We start from the raw sequence: 13,486 nt of genomic DNA, 5'->3' as shown, positions 1-13,486 counted from the left end.
TAGTGCATAAGCTGAAAATCAATTACAGTGGAGAGTGGAGAAACTGTCAGAAAATTAATATCATTCTGTGTTTTTTATTATCTCAGGAGATGGAGGGGAAACTCCTGCGGCCTGACCATGATTACGTGAAAGTATCACATCTGACAGATAATGGCCTTTTTGAAAGTTGCCATCTCCTAGGATCGGCTCCTCAATGCTAACTTCTCTCAGGAACGAATACTTCATGTGTCGACCTGGTGTGCCGCAAATAGTCGTTGACATTTTCCGAAACTTTGTGGTGTTCTCGTCATCCCAAGGCCATTTAAACACATTTATTACCATGTCTTTGTACAACATGAAACTTTGTTCTTCCATGCAACCACACACAGTCAAGTCACAAATGTTTTATTTTATTCAGATATGAGTTGCGTGTGCAGAATTGTCTGGCCTGCTCTTTTGTCAAGTGTCTCTAAGCATTATCTTCAACGCTTGTTGTCAGGGTCTACTCTTCATGGCAATTCGGAGAAGCTGGTCACCATTTTGGGTGTCTGTCAACCTAAAAGACGCTTCAACAGCTTTCCAAATTGAACTGTAGTTACTAGTTGCCCATTTGTAAGCATGAAACACCTTGGGACTTTGTGTCCCTCGGTATAACATGGGTTAGAGTCTCAGAGGACTTGACTGTGGACTGCATCCAAGCGCATCACTGTGATGAATGTGACTGTGGACTGCATCCAAGCACATCACTGTGATGAATGCAATTTAGCTCAATGTTGTCAACCCACTTCTTCCCACTTAATATACTGTAGGCCTTTTCTTGTAAGTCCATTCTGCAGAGTGTGTGTTGTCAGGGTCTATTCTTCTGTTAGATCTGTTAGATCTTCATCAGGTCATGACCTGATGAAGATCTAACAGATCGAAACGTTGTCAGTATTTTTTTATAAAGAACGTCTTGCTAGTACCTATGGTGTGCGGGCTCCATCCAATTCACTTAAGTTTCTTTTAGCCCAGCACCCAGCCTGTCGATGTGCGTATTCTACGTCTGCACATGGTCTGTGATAACATGAGAGTGGTTACTGTGGTAGAAAAAATATGTGCTCTCTCTACTGCAACGTCACAGCTTCTGACGACAAGCTCAAACAGGAGGACAGGAGGGTCACTTAGACGTCAAAGAAAAGGAGCACCAATCACAAACATTCAATCAAGACTGACCAATCTAAGCAAGGCAGTAAAAAAGAGTACTCTGCTGCACTAATTATGTGATCAAACACTGTTGCATAGAATAGGCAATCAACATCAAAGCAATTAAGGTCATCATGACATGACCTCATAGAGTGGCTCTTACAGTGACTGCCAATCACTTTGGCACCTTGTTAAAAAGGCCCTCTTCTGTGTGCATCATTTCAAAAATACCCCCAAAAAGAAAATTGGCTTTGCTGTTAGTATAGTATGCTCTCCAACCTCCAGACATGGTGCCATGCCAGTGATGCACTCAAGTGTTCAGGGACACATTCTACACAAAAACGTGTCTCTCTCTCTCTGCCGAGGAGCCCAAAGCGTGTCTCTCTCTCTCTGCCGAGGAGCCCAAAGCATACCATTACTGCTCTGTCCAAGACAACAGTGGAGCCAACTTCAACTTGGTATAAATGAGTGCAGTGTGCCATCAATCATTCAACACCTGATATGGTTCCAACAGCCTCATACATAGCAGATTTTAATATCTCCAACCTTTTGTTGTTTAGTTGTGGCAGTGACAGAATCTCCCTGATGTGTATCTGTTGCTGGCAGGTGTGTGATGAAAGGGAAAGGAGGGCACGCGCCTCCACTGATGGCAGTTGGGGGAGGACAGGAGACGAACCAGTGCATGCCTTGTATTGCTAGTTTGACTGGAAGTGAGCAGCGTTGAATGCTGGAGATATAACAGGCTGGACAAAATGGCTGGAATTGTGCTATCTTTCTCTTTGTCTGTGTCCTTCTATCTCTCTGTCTCTGTGGGTTTCTCTGTGCTTTGACCTGGATGGACGGCAGCCCGGAACGACGTTTCTGGGCATTGGTGATTGTAGCAGGAGGGCAACACTTGTTCAAAGCAGGGGAGGCTATACTTTGTTAGAGAGGGCAATCATACGTAGCAACACAAACTGCTTGGCAAGCTGGATGTCAAAAAGGCCACAAAGCCCATCATCACTGGGTAGAGTGTGTGGCGAGATTATTATAGATTTAATGTAATTTGTTTTTTATTTTGTTTTGACTGTGTTTTCAGTAAAAAAAAAACTGCTTTAATTAGTTTTAAATGCAGGTTTGCTATACCCTGCAGAAACAAATAACAAAACAAATTAATCTAATTAAAACCTTCAGCTCTGTCATCATGACATGATTAACCTCTCCTTAATAAGAACACACACACACACACACACACACGCACACACGCACACACACGCACGCACATACATTATTTCACAACACTATAGAAGACAAAGACACAGCCCTTAACAGACTTTCTTTTACTTTCATTGCAAAATGTTCAACATGTTTTTTTTCACATTCTGAGTCACTTGCTCTTATCTGTGTCACAGTTGTATTCAAAGTCATCCAAAATGGCTCTCTGGAGCTCCCCCAACTTTCGTTGCCACCATGATGCCAGCTGTGAAGAATGTGAACACATTACAAAACTGTGAGGTGCCAACAACTGCCGTAAAACTGGCACAGCAAATATATTGGAAGATGGAGCTCATATTTACTGCAAATTATGTATGATATAAATTGACAAAGCCGCGAACATTAAGAACATTTTCTCTGTTTTTAGTTATACCTGAGTTTATTTCAGTTGCCCCTATTTGCCATTTTTCATTCATATATCTCTAATAACGTTGTCATGTGAGCTACTGACATGCCTGTATATCTTGCAACGTGCTGTTGTATCATACTGGCTCACCTTCCAGTGAGGAGCGCCGACTGGGAGGATGAAGAGTCTTTGTCCTACTTCTTCCGTCCTGAACACTCCCTGCTGAACAGGTGCCACTGTAGGAGTACATGCAGTGGCAAATTTCACCCTACCCACCCGGCTGCCCTCCCCCGAACAAGGGCCAATTGTGTTCGTATTATATATAGACGCTCGACAAAGCCGGATGCACCATAGTGGATTTGAACCCCCAGACTTTGCGGTGGTGGGCAACTACTTTTTTTGTCTGCAATCATTCATGAACCCCATCCTTCTCTTCTGGAGCTTCAGACTAGTGGTTCTCAAAGTAGCTTCCGGGGACCTTGAAGGAGTTCCAAAATGGTTCAATATACAGTATAGTAGTATCACAATCAGTTTAACCATGTTGTGAATTATCTGCATGCTGTCAGAATGGCAGCCTCTGGTGGACATTCCCCATTCCCTGCACCCATAATGAGACACCTGTTTGCCATCACCCCACTCAACTCACTAGCCAATCACAGTTTAGGTGTGCCATATATAAGCAGCAACTCACCCCACACTCCTCACTCAGTCTCCACACAGGCATGCATGCAGAACCTGCAGCTCTCACTGAGTACCCTACAGCCTACAACACCTCACTTCTCTGCTCTGAGTACCCTACAGGCCTACAACACCTCACTTCTCTGCTCTCACTGAGTACCCTACAGGCCTACAACACCTCACTTCTCTGCTCTCACTGAGTACCCTACAGGCCTACAACACGTCACTTCTCTGCTCTCACTGAGTACCCTACAGGCCTACAACACCTCACTTCTCTGCTCTCACTGAGTACCCTACAGGCCTACAACACCTCACTTCTCTGCTCTCACTGAGTACCCTACAGGCCTACAACACCTCACTTCTCTGCTCTCACTGAGTACCCTACAGCCTACAACACCTCACTTCTCTGCTCTCACTGAGTACCCTACAGCCTACAACACCTCACTTCTCTGCTCTCACTGAGTACCCTACAGGCCTACAACACCTCACTTCTCTGCTCTCACTGAGTACCCTACAGGCCTACAACACCTCACTTCTCTGCTCTCACTGAGTACCCTACAGCCTACAACACCTCACTTCTCTGCTCTCACTGAGTACCCTACAGCCTACAACACCTCACTTCTCTGCTCTCACTGAGTACCCTACAGGCCTACAACACCTCACTTCTCTGCTCTCACTGAGTACCCTACAGCCTACAACACCTCACTTCTCTGCTCTCATTGAGTACCCTACAGCCTACAACACCTCACTTCTCTGCTCTCACTGAGTACCCTACAGGCCTACAACACCTCACTTCTCTGCTCTCACTGAGTACCCTACAGCCTACAACACCTCACTTCTCTGCTCTCACTGAGTACCTACAACACGTCACTTCTCTGCTCTCACTGAGTACCTACAACACGTCACTTCTCTGCTCTCACTGAGTACCCTACAGCCTACAACACGTCACTTCTCTGCTCTCACTGAGTACCCTACAGGCCTACAACACCTCACTTCTCTGCTCTCACTGAGTACCTACAACACCTCACTTCTCTGCTCTCACTGAGTACCCTACAACACCTCACTTCTCTGCTCTCACTGAGTACCCTACAACACCTCACTTCTCTGCTCTCACTGAGTACCTACAACACCTCACTTCTCTGCTCTCACTGAGTACCCTACAGGCCTACAACACCTCACTTCTCTGCTCTCACTGAGTTCCTACAACACCTCACTTCTCTGCTCTCACTGAGTACCCTACAGCCTACAACACCTCACTTCTCTGCTCTCACTGAGTACCCTACAACACCTCACTTCTCTGCAGCCGTCCTTGACCAATGTAAGCCCTTGATGTATTCTATGCTATGTCGATCACTTTGCTATAATGTTGAGTACTTTGCCATACGGTTGTTCACATTATGTTCTAGTGTATAAATGCCCAGTGAGTGCTAATCTGTACCTGTATATGCACATCCATCCTGTTGCCATATGTTGTCATTTATATGGTCCCTTATTGTTTCATACTAGTTGCTAATGTATTCCCTTTCTTTACCTTGTTTATAGAAACCACGGTTTCATGGTGAACGGAGAAATAAACCTGCTATTGTTAAATGTATTTGAATAAATAGAATGCCCCTGGCACAAATCATTATTACATTATTCAGATTGGTGTCAGCGGCCGCCGGCCACTTGCACATTAATTTGGGGGGTCCTTGACATGAAAGTATTTCAGTACCACTCCTATACTATAGGCAGCAACTATATCAACAACGTGTACTAGTGCCTTTATAGAACTGCTTCCTCAGCATTGTCCATTTGACTTCCATGATGTGGAGGGCATGCAGCATATTCATTTGGCACTATAAACTACTAAAGGTGCTGCAGTGGCAGAGCTGTGGTAATTGATGTATGGCTGCAGCCATGTTAGGGTGGTGTGGTGGAGAGGCTGCAGCCATGTTGTGGTGGAGAGGTGGAGAGGTGGGAAGCAATTTGTGGCACAGCTAAGAGCCCTCTCTGCAGCCTCGGTAAGCACTCAAATTTCCCTTTTATTCTGCCAAGAGCTTTTGTCCATGGAGAATATGACAAGCTGTGAACATCCACTGATCACACAGTGTAAACACATGCATACATGCACACATGACTGGAATGATGCACACGTCATGCACATGCACGCACACACAGAGATGGGCATTTTTTTATATATATTTTTTTTTGTCATTTGTATTTGGCTAGAACGGGGAAATAATTTTCAAAATACTTTCAGATCTTGTAATCTAATAAAATGGGTACGTTATTACGGCATGTCATTTTATTCTTCACAGGTTTATGCTGTGGAATTTATAAAAAATAAACGCAATGTGAGCTGTCACTACTCTGCCTCTGATTGGCTTACCCACCCTCAGAACAAATTCAACTCCAAATGAGAGGCAGGGCCGGTCGAGTCCTGAGACGACTCATCAGCTAGTGAATTAGAATGAAGCCTTGTGGAAATGTCCTTCTTGCCTGTTCAGGGGAGGGAGGAGGAGGTGGGGGGGATAGCGTGTACCTCCACATGCGTTACGCCCCCCTAGTGAGACCTTTCACTGTCGGGTGGAAAGAAGATGTTGGCTTGACGGCCCCGGGTATCAGAGGAGACCTGAGGCCTGAGACCCTCCCAGTGACTGATTGTGGGGGTTAGCAGAGATGGAGAACTTGTAGAGAGGCTGGGGAATTGGAAATTGGCTTTACTAAATTGGGGAGGAAATGTTTTTTCTTTTGTCTTGAATGTTTTGCACAATAACAGTCTCCTTAATGTCTGCCCACGATCTCTGTGATTTATACAGTACGTTTGTTTACCCCACAGTCACTGATACTAAAATATAATGTTTAAATTTAATTTTTTTCTATGAATCTGTGACTTGACACGCATATACTGTTTTTTTGAAAAGAAAAGGAAATGTCCTTCTTGCATTGATTGATTATTTAATATATTTATTGATCATGAAATAAACATGTCACAATAAGAACACACCTGACCCACCAAAAGGATAATGCAAAAAAAAAGCTTGCAGCTTGTTTAAATTGCGGTCCTTACTATAAGTATGAGGTGTGTATGAATTAAAAATAGTTTACTTTAGTGGTGCATTACTGCATAATCCATAAATGGCCAGACAAGCTTAATATTTTATAATTATGAGGTGTGTATGAATTAAAAATAGTTTACTTTATAGTGGTACATTACTGCATAATCCATAAATGGCCAGACAAGCTTAATATTTTATTATTTGTGATATGTGTCAGTATCCTGGTGTCGAACCCATTCTGACCGGGCACCCATTTTGATGTTGGCATCATGTTATGCTTTATCTATTGAAAAATAGCAGATCTACAAGCTCATATCGCGCCACCGAGTGGCGCGATACGAGCTTGTAGGTCTGCTATTTTTGAAAAATCGAAGAGCGACTGACATTTTTAGAATCTGATCTCAGGTCAGAATGGGTTCATCAGACCAGTGTGTGTCCGGCGGAAAACCTCGTATGAATCTGATCTCAGGTCAGAATGGGTTAACAGTATCCTGGTGTAAAGTACAGGCGTGGCAATCTGGGAACCCATCTGCAAAACGAAGGGAAAACTGCACCATTTGTTTACGTGAGTCTCCAGAGACTACATGGTATAGGCAGCTCTGTGTGGGATTGTGCCTTCGGTCTCATCATGTCCTATAGTTTTTGTCTGGCTTTTGACTTTTTCTTTGTCAATCAATCTATGAATTGATTGATGATTAATTGATCAGTTTTTATTTAAAAAGTGTGTGTGTGTGTGTGTGTGTGTGTGTGTGTGTGTGTGTGTGTGTGTTATTTTTTCCCCAGTATTTGTCATTTGTACCAAAATACTTTTTCGCCCATTGCGTGGGGGTGCACAGTCACATGCACGGATTGCACACACACACACACACACTCTCACACACACACTTCTTTAAACGACTGCTGTCAAGGGAGAGAAGATATCAGTGGATTCTGAGGTTCCAGTGAAGCCACCATTATTTGGTACCTACAGATGGGATGTTTTGTTTTGTGTAGAATTGGAAGAGGAAGGGAAGGAAGGAGGCAATTTGGGCTTTCAGCTGCTTAGTGAAGTGTTCCCACGGGTGCCTCTGTATAAATATTCATCTTCTTCGATGTTCTGCATCAACAGCTGAAGCACTTTCATCTCTTCCCCCTTTTTGATGTTTCGGAAAATAGATCTCTGAGCTGCTTCTGTGAACGGCATGGCAGAGTTCTGAGCTTTCAATAAGATATGTTTAGATTTCATTTGAGGAATAGTTGAATAGATGAAAATTGTTATGGATGTATGGCCTTGACCATGGCTGTTAAGTTTTCAAATGTGCCTTTTATATAATTTGACAGGCGTGTGTTTTCTAAGCACTGCAGGTGATGTTCACTTCACCACTACTTAATGTGCCCATCTATCATCCTTAATCTCATTTAATGTCCTAAACATTTTAAATTAAGATCAGTCATATATTAAAGTGTTTACCGGTGTGAGCATTTATAGTGTATTATTGCAGATATGCTGTGAAAATGATGCATGAACCAGCATGCCGCAGTGGGGTTTATCTCAGCTAATGCTGTTGAAAAGCCTCATGAGGGTTCTTCCACTATTTTTCACATTTTTGGTTATTTCAAGGGAATTAAACATGCCCGTCGGTTTAATGTTTTTAATGAAGTCCATGTTATGAAGAATTGGATGAGACAGCTCTCTCTTTCTGTATCTCTCCCTCTCTTCTTCTGGGCTGTCTGTCATGGCTCACATTGTTGCAATTAGTAAATCCCCTGTGCTTTCTTAATTCAATTCGGGTAACACTTGCAGATAAGGTGCATGAAAAAAAAATAAAAAATAATAATAATATATACGATATATAGCGCTTTTCTGGGTCGCTTTACAGAAAGAAGTTCAGACATATTTATTAGAAAACTATTTAATCTATTTAAAAAGGTTTAAAAGGTTAAAAACTAGAAATCAAAAGAGGGACAAACAGAAGTGTGTGTGTGTGTGTGTGTGTGTGTGTGTGTGTGTGTGTGTGTGTGTGTGTGTGTGTGTGTGTGTGTGTGTGTGTGTGTGTGTGTGTGTGTGTGTGTGTGTGTGTGTGTGTGTGTGTGTGTGTGTGTGTGTGTGTGTGTGTGTGTGTGTGTGTGTGTGTGTGTGTGTGTGTGTGTGTGTGTGTGTGTGTGTGTGTGTGTGTGTGTGTGTGTGTGTGGTTTATGTAGGGAAAGCCAGTTTGAAAAGGTGGGTTTTGAGTGTGCTTTTGAACATTTCGAAGGTGGGGGCAGCTCTGATGTGAGTTGGGAGTGAGTTCCAGAGAGAAGGGGCAGCCGCCCAGGCCGTGGCGTAACGGTCTGGGCACCGGACTGGTAATCCAGTCGCAGTGTGCCGCGGGTTCGACTCCCGAACCCGACACGGCCTTTACTGCATGTCATCCCCCCATCTCTCTCCCGTTTCCTGTCAGCCTACTGTCTGTCCCTTCAAAAATCAATAAAAGGCGTAAGCCGCAAAAAAATATCTTAAAAAAAAAAAAAAAAGAAGGGGCAGCCACTGCGAAGGCCCTGTCTGTCTCCCCATGTCCGTTTGTTGGATTTGTGGGGTTCCAGTAGGTTGGCAGTGCTTGACCTGAGGGAGCGGGAGGGGACATGGCGGTTGATGAGTTCAGAGAGGTAGATGATGACTAATGCTTAACTAATACATTAGTTAAGCATTATTTCATCTGAATTCATCATGAATTCATCATGATTCATGATGATGATAATTCATCATGAATCGTCATTAGTTGACCATGATTTGTAGTTGATTTATAGATCTAGATTTTCCGCCCAAATCTATGCCCAGGATGAGTGCTCAAAGGCGGGTAGGTTTAGTCAGCACTCAGCAGACTCGGTCTCTCTGGAGGTACTTTTTCTCAATTCTATGCCCACGATTAGTGCTCAAAGGTGGGTAGGGGTCTGTCTGGAGCTCTCCCTGGTGCTTTATGGATCATTTTTGGACTCCCCCGTTTTGCCCAAAGCTATACCCAGGATGAGTGCTCATAGACGGGTAGGGTTAGTGAGCAGACTCGGTCTCTCTGGAGGTAAAAATGGGTGAGTCCAAAAATGATCCATAAAACATAAAACAGCTCCGGACAGACCCCTACCCACCTTTGAGCACTCATCGTGGGCATAGAATTGAGGAAAAATTAGCTCCAGAGAGACCGAGTAAACCTACCCGCCTTTGAGCACTCATCGTGGGCATAGATTTGGGCGAAAAAATCTGATCTATAAATGAAATCATGAATGCCATGAATCATGATTAACTAACTACAGTTAATTCATGATGAAGGACAAAAACAACAGTGCAGCGCTCCAAAATACCCAAACAATTTCCTGTCGGAAAGAGTAAGGGTTTGGGACTCGATATCTTTACTTTCTATCATATTTATTATTCCTCTGCTCTGCATAATTCTTTATTTTCTCCCAAGGTACTAGATTCCCTGCTCAACTGTCAATGGTTTCCGTGGAGATTCTGCTCTTTGGATATGCTCATTGGTTTAGTGAGGGGAGAGTTTATAAGTCTCCACCGCCTGGGAGTCGGGCCTGCAGTCGATCTTGCCCAAGCCAAGTCATCTGAATTATCATTGCACAACTGAAACATCTCTTGGCATTAATTAAAGAACCCTCTGCTGCAAGTGACTCGATTACCCCATGAATTAGTCCACACACGCGCAATTTCAAACTTTCCTTCTCCCCACAGAACTTTGCTACTGTTTCAAATGTGATTCTTTAGGTCACCAAATGGCCTCACCTGCTTCATTCATAATTCATGAGTCGGATCATATTTTCTGTTCTGTCCTGGGCTGTTGGGAATTTCTATTTCCTTGCTTTCTTGCGCCACGGTTCCTATTTTGTCGTCACATGACGCCTCTCCTTAGAATGGATGGGGCGTAGGGTGTGTGATGCATGAGGTCTAGCAGATAGCAGGAAATGCTATTTACTTGCGCAAGTAATATTTTCGCCCGGTCCGTATGCACCGTCCCAGCCAAACCGCCACTTTTGATGTGTATGTAAATAAAACGGCAAATTGTGCCTGATTAGCTGGGACCAGATTACATACATGACCATATGTCTTACGTCATCATTGAGAGCTAGTCATACATATACATATATATGTAATTTCTAAAATAAAATAGCAAATTGTGCCTGATTTGCTGGGACCAGAGTACATGGTGTGTATATGTATAACTAGCTCTCAATGATGACGTAAGAAATATGTGGATTAAAGGACCCAATGCCAGAGTGTAATTGGTCTTCGATTGTGACGTAATGACGATATGTTTTAGTGTTGGGAGGATTAAAGGTAATGTTCCTGTGTATACATGTATGTAACCTGGTCCCAGCAAATCAGGCACAATTTGCTGTTTTATTTGCATACGCATCAAAAGTGGCGGGTTGGCTGGGACGGTTTTTGGCGCAAAGTAACCACAGTATACCGCTAATCAACTTACAAATTACATATTACATATGTATGACTAGCTCTCAATGATGACGTAAGAAATATGGTCATGTATGTAATAAGGTCCCAGCAAATCGGGCACAATTTGCTGTTTTATTTGCATACGCATCAAAAGTGGCGGGTTGGCTGGGACGGTTTTTGGCGTATACCGCTAATCAACTTACAAATTATATATATAGTATATGTATAACTAGCTCTCAATGATGACGTAAGAAATATGTGGATTAAAGGACCCAATGCCAGAGTGCAATTGGTTTTCGATGGTGACGTAATGACTATGTTTTAGTGGATTAAAGGTAATGCTCCTGTGTATACATGTATGTAATCTGGCACCACTGCCGTATCAGGCACAATTTGCTGGGACGGTGCATACGCATAAAAAGTGGCTGGTTGGCTGGGACGGACAAATTACATATACATATACATAGTATGTATATGTAATTGGTTGACAGTTTGTAGCGGTCGAAAGTACTTGCACGCTCTGCTTGGGCACTAGTTGGCCATTTATGGCCTACTAGTGTGCAACAAGCAAGTATACGCACTCGACAGAGTGCAGTTCTATTTCATGAATGCGGTTGCCCTTTTCATTTCCTGCTATTGTGCCATTCCTCTGTGTTAAGCTTGGAAATATGACACAGTTATCAATATCAGTTGTTTTATGGCTAATAGCAATATAAAAATATATTTTTTTTTCATGCACTACAATTTAAAATTGTGTCCCATTGTTCCATTATCAATGTTGCTACCTGTAGCTGCAGTTGTGTTGCTTGCTTCAGTATACCCAAGGTCAACCAAGCCCTAGATCTTTGTCGGGACCCTTATACACGTCGTTAACTCTGGGAGTCGGGAAATAGAACCAAATGGACCCTTCCATATATATTTCCATTTGGTGCACCTTGAAATTAAAACGTTTGCTTTTGAGAACCACTACTGCTTTAGATGGTTTTAACCTAAATGAAAGCAACTTGATCTAGGATTTATTATGGCCGAGGAGCTTTGGTCCAGCCGTGTGCTGGTCCAAGCCGAGGCTCTCGGCTGTTAGTCTTCTTAATGAGGTGTTTTCTCCAGCTCTCATTTGTGTCTTGAGAGTCAGGTTCAGAGCCACTGAGTCATGGAGGTGTTAGCCTCGATACCCAGGCTTTCATTTCGTCTGCGCGAAAGATGAAAGCCTGGAAAAAGCTGTGGGCTAAAAGTGGGAGTCAACCCTTCCGCGTAGGCGTCGCTCTAAATGATGTGACGTAGCGCTGCACTAGGGGGGAGAGGAGGGGCCGGGGGTGACGGACAGATCGATGAGATCCAATCAGGGTGCGCGCTTTTCTGAGACGCGACCCTCCCATCTAGGCCAGAAATGTCTCTGCTTAGGTCAGGCTATGGAGGTGTTGATTTCAGCTTTGCCCATGCACCGTCGGTCTAGCGGCTTGTGATAATGCCTGAACTTTTGGGAGCTGTTGAGCAGACTGTCGAAGAGCCGCACTGGGAGCCATAAAGAACCAAGAGGGAGGAGATGTTGAATAGCAATGAATGAGCGAGTGCAGCAATGGGACCTCTCTTGCGCACCATCGCGCGTGTATGAGTGTGTGTTAATCTTGTGTGTAAAGTTTGGATCTGCAGTGAATAATAACTCTTCTTGTTCATCGTCGGCCTTGAGTGTGGGAAACTCGTTGCAAATCCTCATTTTTTTGCAGACAAAGCACAATGCCAGTGGGAAAGAAATAAGAATTATTTCAAAGCTATGTCCCGTTCAACAGATTACATCCCCATCCATCTGAGGTGACCTCTCGACTGCACACAGCTTAGTTATCTAGCCTTTTTCACCACAAGTGGAGGCTGTTGGACAATTTTACAACTTGACAATGCTGTGCTTATATGCTTGTAATTCCCCCTGTGCAGAACCTTCAAGCAAAGGAGTAGCATATTACATCTATGTTTTATCCATTCAGCCTTAAAGGAGTAGCATATTACATCTATGTTTTATCCATTCAGCCTTAAAGGAGTAGCATATTACATCTATGTTTTATCCATTCAGCCTTAAAGGAGTAGCATATTACATCTATGTTTTATCCATTCAGCCTTAAGCAAAGGAGTAGCATATTACATCTATGTTTTATCCATTCAGCCTTAAAGGACAACTTTAGTTTTTTTCAACCAAGGTTCATGTTTTAGGATGTCGTTAGAGGAAGAAAAAGATGAGTGTAAATTTTTCTTCATTTGCTGCTTTCTTTGGTTTTAGGGATTTCAGCTGTTTTTGCCAGGGGGGCGGGGGCATTCGAGCATGGGGCTAAATATGTATTTCTTTACAAAATATTATGTCGATTTCTTTTTTTATTATTTACTATAATCCTACTATAGACCCCAATAAATTACATCTGGCCACAAAAGATCACAGGATCTATTGAATGTGAAGATAGCCTATTGGGGGGAAGCCACACTGTGTGTCATAGGCTCAATATGTCAGTTTGAAACATTCAGTAGATCCTGTGATCTTTTGTGGTCAGATGTAATTTCTTGGAGTTTAGTAGGACTATAGTAAATAATAAAAAAAGAAATCGCCAT

The sequence above is a fragment of the Protomyctophum parallelum genome (genome assembly GCF_964188405.1).
Source record: "Protomyctophum parallelum genome assembly, chromosome: 13".
Taxonomy (NCBI): domain Eukaryota; kingdom Metazoa; phylum Chordata; class Actinopteri; order Myctophiformes; family Myctophidae; genus Protomyctophum; species Protomyctophum parallelum.
The sequence above is the reverse complement of the archived record's forward strand: the minus strand, read 5'-3'. Positions refer to the sequence as shown.